A 10046-nucleotide genomic window follows, 5' to 3' on the forward strand; every position below is an offset into this window, starting at 1 on the left:
CCCAAGATATGGCCCTGGGGAGTTTGCTTAAAGCCATGTAAGTTTGAGTATGCTGTGTTTGAAAATCCGGTGATGGAAAACTCACGTTACTCCCTCTCGCGCCTTCTCCATCACAGTGGTGATGATGAGAACGTCTTCATTCAATAATTATGTATCAAGTGTGTGCTGTGAGCTAGATACCAGGTTACTGCAGAGAGCAAAGCAAAGTCCCTGCCCTCCTGCATCTTAACAGTCTGGTCGGGAAGATAGACAATCAATATATACATAGTGTAAATAAGTCATCACAGTCAAGATAGTGGTATGAAAAACAGGAAAGAATCTCTTTCAGAGAGGGTGAACAAGCAGGCCTCCTTGAGGAGAGCCTGGGTGGCACAGTTGGTTCAGCATCTGACTCATGATTTCAGTTCAGATCATGACCTCATGCGTTGTGAGAGCAAGCCTTGTGTCAGGCTCCATGTTCAGTGGGGAGTCTGCTTGAGATTCTCTCTCTGCCTCTGCCCCTCCCCCCACTCGAACGCGCGTGCGCACACACACTCTCAAATAAATAAATAAATCTTAAAAAAAAAAAAGAAGAAGTCCTCCTTGAGACGGTGACATTCAAACTGAGGTTTGAAGCAAACGAGAATAAACAAAGCAAGCAAAGAATGGGAAGAATGCCCAAGGAAGACCTATAGTGGGGAAAATGACAGTAATCACTTACCACGGATTGAGCTCCTATATGCCAGCTCCCTTCCAAGTCATCTCCTTTGACCCCGCAACTCTGCAAGGAGGGTACGATTTTTCCAGGGGATAACAGACTCAGAGAGCGCAAATAAATCACCCGAGGCAAGTTACAACGCTAATACTGAGTCGTATCAGCGTCCAGCTGTGGTGCACAGCTTTGTTTTGGAGCCCCAAGGTCAGAGCAAAGCAATGGATCAGAACCAGGAAGAACAAAAAAGACAAGCTTTCCAGGCCAGGGGGAAAGGCCAGCAGCCATTATGATGGATCTTAAAGGACTGTCTTAAAGAGAATTGTAATAACCGTCGCCACGTTCTCAGTGATGGTCTTGTGCCAGGCACTGCTAAGCCCCCCACAAGCAGCTCTCATTTCCTCCTCCCAACCCCTTCAGGTAAGAGACGCTACATGAAAAAAGGGATGGAACACCCCCTCCCCCGCACCCCCGTCCCCTCCACCACCAGGTCACACACAGACCCAAGTGGAACCATGATTTCAATCTGGGATACTGACTGCCAAGGCGAGCGATGAGGGAGATTTAAACCATGTCCTATGAGCACTGACAGAACACAGTTAGCCAGGAGGAAAGAGTGCAACAGAGAGCCAGGGAGAGGACACCGCAAGTGTTTGGAAGGTTATTTCGTAGGGAAGCTGGGCTAGATTTGTTGACCTCAGAAAACAGAACTTAAATCAGTGGGTGCAACGAAAGCCGTCAGCACCCCATTCAGATCCACGTTTCCAGGTCCATCCCCTCAATGCCCAGTAGCTGCGTGTACTCGCTAACACGTTCTCACAGCGACACCCTTTTCTGGAGAATTGGCACAGGGAGGGTGCCACAAAGCAACTCAATGTCTGCTCTGTCCCAGCCGCTGTTTTCGAACTGAATTTTGACACGTACAATGACAGTCTGAAAATCCAGCCCCCTCTTTGTACAGCTTGCTATAATAATAACTAAAGCACAAAAAGACTGTGATTTGGAAACAAAATGAATCCCACGGTATCCTGTTTGTCCCCAGCAAGCAGACACAAAGCAAACCAAAAGAGGACTCAGGTAATGAGCCCTCCAAAAATACGGTTTGGGAATTTGTCCCTGCTGGTATTTTATTTAAGCCCTGGGGCTTTCCCTCCCTTGGCCAATTAACAGGTCAGTGATTTCTAGTCTCCTTGCACACCTAATATTTGCCTCCTCGGTTTAATCAAGGAAAGATGGAGGAAAAAGCAAGGACGTCTGACTGTAGCAAAAAGCACTTGTGAAAAGCATTAAGCCGAGATCAAATATTTAGGCTTCGGCAAGCTAGCTGATTGTAATATCCAAGGATAATAAATCATTTGAAAAAAGGGAGAAAAAGCGATCAATGTGAATAGTATAACTTGCCTTTCATCAGTAGCTCTTGATTTTTTTTATTGTTGCTGTTCATCTAACAATGATAGTTTCTGACTTCTTTTTCTTCTCATTTAGAAATACTTTTCCTTTCCCTGCCCTCACCCCCAGGCCACTCAGATGTGCAGTGTTATTACAAGAGGTTTTGCGAAGGAGGCACTGGATTCCATATTTTGTGAGCTGCAAAGGGGGACATATGTACTTTCCTTTAGCCCTTGTCTCTGTTTCCGCGGCTCCTGCTGTGGTTACATGATTACGAAATTGATTGAACTTCGAGAGACCAGAGCATTTCAAAGAACAGCCGTGTTCAAATTACGGATTGCAGTAAATGAGACTTAGGAGAAACATTAACAGCTGCCAACTGGCCAATAGCTTTCATCCCCAGCCCCCCCCCTTCCTCCCGGCCAAGCCCACATGGGCACCAGCTAATAAACGAAATGTACATAACAGATGAAAAATGATAATGAACAATTTGACATTATTCACCATTAATGTTTTCTAAAAATCTACCTTTTTAGTATTTGAAACAGTACCATTCATCTTGTTGCATTTTTTAAATTTTTATTATGTGCTTCAATTACATAATCTTCCCAGGAAAGTCTGCAACAAGGTCATACCTGGAAGATAAACTGCCCTGCGATTTATCATCAGACTATGAAATGACCTGATCCTTGGTGCTTATGGAATTTGGTCCTCCTGATTTTTAGAACTTATTTGTAATGGCTTTATTGAGATAAAATTCACATAGCATACAATTCATCCATTTAAAGTATACAATTCAGTGGCTTTTACTATATTCACAGCGTTGATGTTCTTTTGAGTAAACACAATTCCGTTGTTTTAAAACAGTCTTTTTGGAGGGAAAGCCATAGAGAAGAATCTAGAACTTCCAACCTCACGAACTTTGAATTCAAAGAATCGACTGCTACTTTCCTTCCACCCCGTGGCTCTGTTCTTCATAAATGTTTAATTATATTTTTGGACACATTCATTTAACCAATTCCAACATTCCACCAAGAAGTTCTCTATGCCCAGTGTCAGCAGAGAAGCAGTTGCATTAGGTTAAGTCTTGCACCCTCGCTGTGGAAAGCACAGTTGGGACTTTGCTGCTGGAACATAAAACCTCCATTTCCCTTAGTTCTCCTCACAGACATTTTTGGGCACAGCTCATTGCAGACTGAGCTTTATGACTTCATTATTTGCTCAAGGCACGTGATTTATTACTAGTAGCACAACATAAATTCATAGAGGAAAAATCTTTATAAAATATCAATGAACCAAGTTTCACTTTTTATACTTTGTGCTGCCTGTGTGTGATTTACACACACACACACACACACACACACACATTCAGTCATTCGTAGTATGGCTGATGGGTCTGATTCTGTTGTCTTTCCTTTTATAAGAGGAGATAATTAAATCTGAACACTTACTGTTCACTCAATTCCTGTGCACCACGCTTCTCACCCCAGGCTTCCTCATGTTCTTGGAGGAGTGAGGCCTGGGAACCTGTATTTTGCACAAAATTTCCAGGTGACCCGGATGGCCCGGCACGGGGAACCAAGACTCCTCTGTCACATACTGAAGACTGGATATTCAGTGCAAGCCGTGGGTGGCTTTGTGGCTGATGCACCAGAGTTAAATCACCAGCTGCTAGAATCTCAGTGTCTGTTTCTTCCCCAAATTCCTCTGTTGAAATTCTGACTCCCATGGTGATGGCATTACAAGATGAGGCCTTTGGACGTTGATTAGGACATGAGGACGGAGGCCTCATGAATGCGATTAGAGCCCTTATAAAAGAGGCCCATCTCCTCCCTTCTTCTTCCCCAGAAACCCCTCACCTCTTCTATCATGTGAGGACACAGCGAGACGTCACCAGCTATGGACCAAGAAGAGGGCTCCCACCAGATTCCAACCATGCTCATCACTCAGTCTTGGACTTCCAGCCTCCAGAGTGTGAGAGGCAAGTTTCTGTTATCCAAATGCCTCCCAGTCTGTAGCACTTTGTTATAGCGGCCCCAGCAGACTCAGATACGAACGGTTCTGAAGTCTGAGAGCACCCAAATCAGCATGTCCACTCGATGCCACATGCGGGAACTCTAAGAGGAACCAGACTTGACCTCTCTGTCTTATAGGAATCTGGACATGTAAACCAGCAAATTACAATAAAGTATTAAAAGCACAAAACCAAAAATCTGTATGTTACAAGGCCAATCTGAGGAAAAGTGTTAAAAACCACCTTCAGGTTTCCTGTATCTCTTCTTTCTTTCTTCTGACCTCCCATCCCCCCACCCAAACACAAGCCCCACATAATTACACACACACATACACACCATGTACACATACACCCATTCCCCACATACTCCCCACTCACACATCACACAGATAGGGCTGCCAAATTTAACTAACCTATTAAATTAGCCTTTCAGAAAAACATACTTGGGACATATTTCTACTAAAAAGAAATTCATGATTTATCTGAAATTCTCATTTAACCAAGGTCCTATCTTTTACTTGGCAACTCTTCACACCTCTTTCTCTCTCTGTCTCTGTCTCTCTCCCCCTCTCTCTTTCTTTCATACACCCACACCCACACACACACAGACACACAGACACACACACATACACTCCTCTACCCTACTTTCACATAGGTCTACAATACTGCTAAAAATCCCTACAAGAGAGCTCTGAGTCACTATCTTTTTTACCTTAATTTTTGCTTGAATTTTTATAATACACATGTATTCCATTTGAAATAAGAAATTTAAAAATTGTTCAGAAACCGTTAAATGCATATTTAGTCCCACTCAGCCATCAACATTCCTAGGAACGTGACTTCTCCTCGCCAAGTTCATGAACTGCTACAGAAAATACCATGTTTCTGGGGAACTATGGGAGCTCTAGAAAGGGAAGAACATGGGTCCAGTAAAAAGGGCAGCTAGGAAGAGACACTGGAGAAGGCAACCAGGCATGGAGACTGCTAAATGTGTTGGCTGTTTTTTAAATGATAAAACCTACTACAAACCAAGACTGCTATATTTGGCTGTATGTCAAATATGCACTGGAAGAGTGGCTGACCCAAGGCCAACGAGGCTGTACTCTGCTTGCTCTTCCCCCACATTCAGAGGCCATCTTTTTCCCATTTATATAAAGGCTCTGCAGAGCTTAACAACCGCCTCTGTGAGTTAGCATGTAGGAGAAATTGTTACATGCTTGCTAGTGTGCTAATTGGCTTAGGAGGCACACCGTTCCTGGAGGAGATCTCCCTGCTACAGAAGGAACACCACTCCAGGAAATTCAGAGCACTAGCAGGTGACATGGGCACTTGTCTGGTGCATACAATGGAAGCCGCCACCCCCTCCTTAGCCTGGCCTCCCTCACACTGAGCTCCAGAGGCAGGTGAAGGAATGCACTTGTCAAAGACGGCTACACTACGCTCTTCTGCAATGCTACTCTCCAACCCAGAAACCTGGTAGGATCGCAGGTGCTTCAGCCAATAGGGTAGCACAGAGGGGACACAGGTAGCTTTGGAGGCTACATCTAACAGGTGAGGCAGCTCCACCTCGCCTCTAGCTACCCTGAGGCTGCCATACTGTAAAGAAGCCGGTGAGGTAGACTCTGAGGCATCCTAGCCTGGGCACCAGGTGTGCAGGAATGAACTTTCAGGAGACTCCTGCCCCTGCACTTGCATCACAACCAACCTTTGAGCCTTCCCCACCAAAACCCCAACATCCTGGACTACTGGCATGCCATTTCACTCTTTCTTGTCTGATCTCCTGACCCACAGAATCCACAGGTGTAAGTCACTATGTGTTGCAATAACTTGTTACACAGTCTTAATACCTGGAACAGCAGAACAGAATGCCACCTATGGACCCGGTGAGGGCCAACAAATTCTGTCAAAGCCTAGAGAACAGAGTGGTATAATCAAGGCCAACGGCATTGTCCTGAAATCAACCAGATGGGCTTCTTCCCTCTCTGGCCTCAACAGTATTTCAAGTCCATGTGATCATATCAAGACAGAAACCATAGGACATAAAGAATCAGCAACCAGAAAAGTGGCTTTACTCTCATTATTGCCTGCCAGAACCACACTAAGCTATATCGAGACTTCGCCACACCGCTCACCTCTGGGCAAGTTTGGTTCCTTCAATACTCACAACACCCCCTGGAGACCCCAGGGCTTGCAGAGCCTACTCCACAATGTGGCAGGACAGAAAACTTTGCAGGTACATTTGGGGGCTGCTATTCCTCAAGGAGAGGGACAGTTTGATGCCTTATAGTGCTCTTCCCTGGAAAGAAATTTTGAGGTTGTGGCGCTATTTCATCACAACTCTCTTGAGCCTTTTTTGGCATATAAAGTAAAGCTTCTCCTTAATATGTATAAGAACATGCCTAAGAACAGATATAACAAGCAAGCATGATTTGTAAATGAAGGGGAGTTCAGCAGACGGTTTGCAAACATTAGGAATTCTCTTACTTTGTGCAGACAGATTTGCAGCCCATATCTGGGAAAAGACACAGAAAACTTAGGAAACCCCACAAAAAGATTGTTAGAAACTAGAACTCCAGTTCATTAATTCCATGGATCACCCATGAAATAGAAGAGTCACTCACTATATAATGTTGTTAGGGGTCTCAAGGGTAAGGGATTTTTCTGAGGGCCTCCAGTGACATTTGCATATAGTGTTTTTTAAGATTTTATTTATTTATTAAAGGTTTTATTTATTTATGTCAGAGAGAGAGAGCACATGCAGTGGGAGCAGCAGGCAGAGCAGGCAGAGGGAGAAGCAGGCTCCCCCACTGAGCAAGGAGCCCAGTGCAGGACTCGATCCCAGGACTCTGGGATCATGATCCAAGCCAAAGGCAGACGCTTAACTGACTGAGCCACCCAGGCACCCCTGCATATAGTTTAAATAAGCACGTGTGATTACTTAATAAGTTCCAAGAGGATGCCCCAAATCACTTCTGCACCCTGACTGTATTCACAATTTAGGATGCTCATTGTCTCCAAGAAGTAGAATAGCCAGGAGTCATGCAAAAGTCTTGGGTCAGTTGAAGAGGTTGTGCACAGCTATTTAAAAACAAAACCAATGGCACTCATTTTTCAGGGAGGACAACAAAGACCTCCCCCTTGGAGTCTCTACTGGTAACAAACCCTGTGTGGGATGGAACTGCTAGCAAGGTCCTGAGACTTTGCTTCAGCCAGCTCTGCTATGTTATATACTAACAGTCTCCCGGAAGGGACATCATTAGTCCAGGAGCCCTTCCGAAAGGATGACATGCCAGGTACTTCCAACTCTCCATAAGTGACACGATGCAGTGGTCCAAGCACTGACCAAGAGACAGCCCACATCTCACCAGTAAGACTTCAGTTGTAAAAATATTACTAAATGAGTTCTCTGGAAACATTTTCATCATCATCCCTCAGGTCCCTATTATGCTTTATGATGCTACTGCCACCACCGAGCCATTGCCAGGTTGACTGGGGTAAGTCATTCCTCCTTAACAGCCCCCAACATAGCAAAAATGTTGCCCTCTTTCCCAGAAATAGCGAGATCGGAACAGCTTCCCATCGCTGTCCTGAGAACTGAATATTTATCTTGCCCCATCTCAGATAAAATGCCTGGCCCTAATGAGTGGGGAGCAACTAGGTTTCTGAACTATTTTCTCCCCTGTTAGGACCATAAGGAGAGGAGGATCCAGGGCCATGTCTGGAGTCATGGGGAAAGAATTTCATGATTGATTAATGATGTCTGCATGGGACCAAGGAGCAAAGACATCCGCCATGGGTTTGCTATCCTGGCTCTGACCTAAAAGCCACTCTCCCAAAACAACAGGACTGTTAAAAAATCAGTCATAACTTAGCAGGAGAAATGTAAACAAATGCTTTTTTGGTGGTGTTTGGGTTTTTGTTTTTGTTTTTTTTTTAATATTGCTCTTTTTACACCACTAGCACTTGGGGGGGAAAAACTGTGAAAAATGAGTCCATTTTATTACACTCCCAGATCCTGCTACTGATTCTAGTGGGATTAGCACTAATAAACCTCCGAGATGGAAGATTGAGTTGTAGTGGCTGCAATCCCCATTTTATATCGTTACAGATAATATGTACTCGCCAAAAGTAACTTTATTATTCTTCTGACATCTTTTATCTAATTCAGAAATGGGCAATTCCAGCCGTGAAATGTGTGTGCTGCATGCCAATATTTCCAGAAGCGGGGCAAACGCGGGCATGCTGATTGCACATGAAGGAGGATTTGGCCTTGGGGCCCCCACGCCTCCATGCAGCCCCCGCTGCCGCCCTGGGATCACATTCACAGGAGCAAGTCAGTAACGGCTGCTTCCTGCTTCTCAGGCACTACGTGGGCGTGCAGAGGGCAGGAATCCCTGAGCCCTTTGGACTGCTCTGTTTGAGGGGCTGGGGACCACCTTCAGGTCAAGCACAGTCTAGAGTTGCTGACCTCAGCTCCCAAACATTAAGAGGCTCCAAACTGAGGAGGGACGGCATCAGGCTGTGCCTTAGGCTAGGAGCTTCAGGACATGTGGACTCCACGCGAGTGACATCCATTAGCACGTTCCACCACAGTGGAAATGTGCTGTGACCTGCCTGTCCAGTAAGGTAGCCTTACGTGTCTACTGAGCACTTATACTGTGGCTGACGTGCCCGAGAAAAGTGGGAGGTTTAATCTTATGTCATTTTAATTAATATAAAGTATTTAAGTAGCCTTTGGTGATGTTGGTCAAGTGATTTAACTTATCCAGCCCTCAGTTTTACATCCTACAGACCCTCAAACCCACTCACTTCCTCCCCTCTCTCTGCAGCGCTGTAACCCTCTAACAAAAGCTATTCTGTCTGTCTCTCCCCAGGATAGCCACCACAGCCTCCCAGTCAATTGTCCTTGCTGACTGTGGATGGTGAGCACTTACAAAAATAAAAATTTGACTAAAAAAATCTATCAACAGCTTCCCAGTGCTTTTCAGATAAAGGACACAATCACTATCATGACCGGTTTATAAGACCCTGTGTGGCCTGCTCCCTCCTACTTCCCCAGCATGAACCCTCACTGCCATATCCTTGACCCTGGGCTCCAGCCACTCTGGACTTTCCCTGTCCCTTGAAGCTCCATGCTCTCTTCTGCCCCAGGGCCTTGGCACATTCTTCCTCTCCCATTGCTCATCTTCCCTCATCCCCCCTCTCCCTCGGCCTTATTTACTCTTGTACATCCTTTAGAACTCAGCTCAAGCTTTCCTCCTCCATGGAAGCCTCCAGTGTTGGTCCCAATTCTCTGTTGTAAAGTCCATAAGGATTAGAGTCTACCCCTTCAGAGCACCATGACCTGCCAACTTCAAGTTCATTGCTCTTGTGGTGAAGGAGAACACAGCCTTATCAGAAATGTAGTCGCATCCCAGAGGAGGGGGGCACAACTGGAAGATCTAGGAGATGTGAGGGAACTGGTTTAGGCAGCTCTTTCAATGCAGGGTCTGACAGGCATATGCAAGTTTCATAACACAATCATTTAGGACTGCTGAACACGGCAAGGCAAGGGTTTTGAAAAGTCTTGAAAAGTCATTTGATGAGCCCTGTTAAGTAACCTACAGCCCTGAGAAAGGGACATTAACCCTAATGAGAGATAGCTCTCCATTTGGATAAACACAATACAGCTATTTTTAACTTCAGCTTCTGGTATGGTAAGTCCTGTTACGTACAGTCAATAGAAAACCCTGTTAATGAAGATGGGGAGCTAAGTGCTTGCAAACGGGTCTGCTTCTCGTCGGGGAATTTGTGAAGTATGTGTCTGGTGATTATTTGATTCACGTCTCTCTCTCTCTCTCTCCCTCTAGGCTGCATACCCCATGGGAGCAGGAACTATATCTGCTTCTGGAATCACCACTGTACCCCAACACTTCATCTTGTGTGATGTCTGGCAATATATATTTGTGTAAC

This window comes from Ursus maritimus, unplaced genomic scaffold, assembly GCF_017311325.1.
Source record: "Ursus maritimus isolate PB19 unplaced genomic scaffold, ASM1731132v1 scaffold_14, whole genome shotgun sequence".
NCBI lineage: Eukaryota > Metazoa > Chordata > Mammalia > Carnivora > Ursidae > Ursus > Ursus maritimus.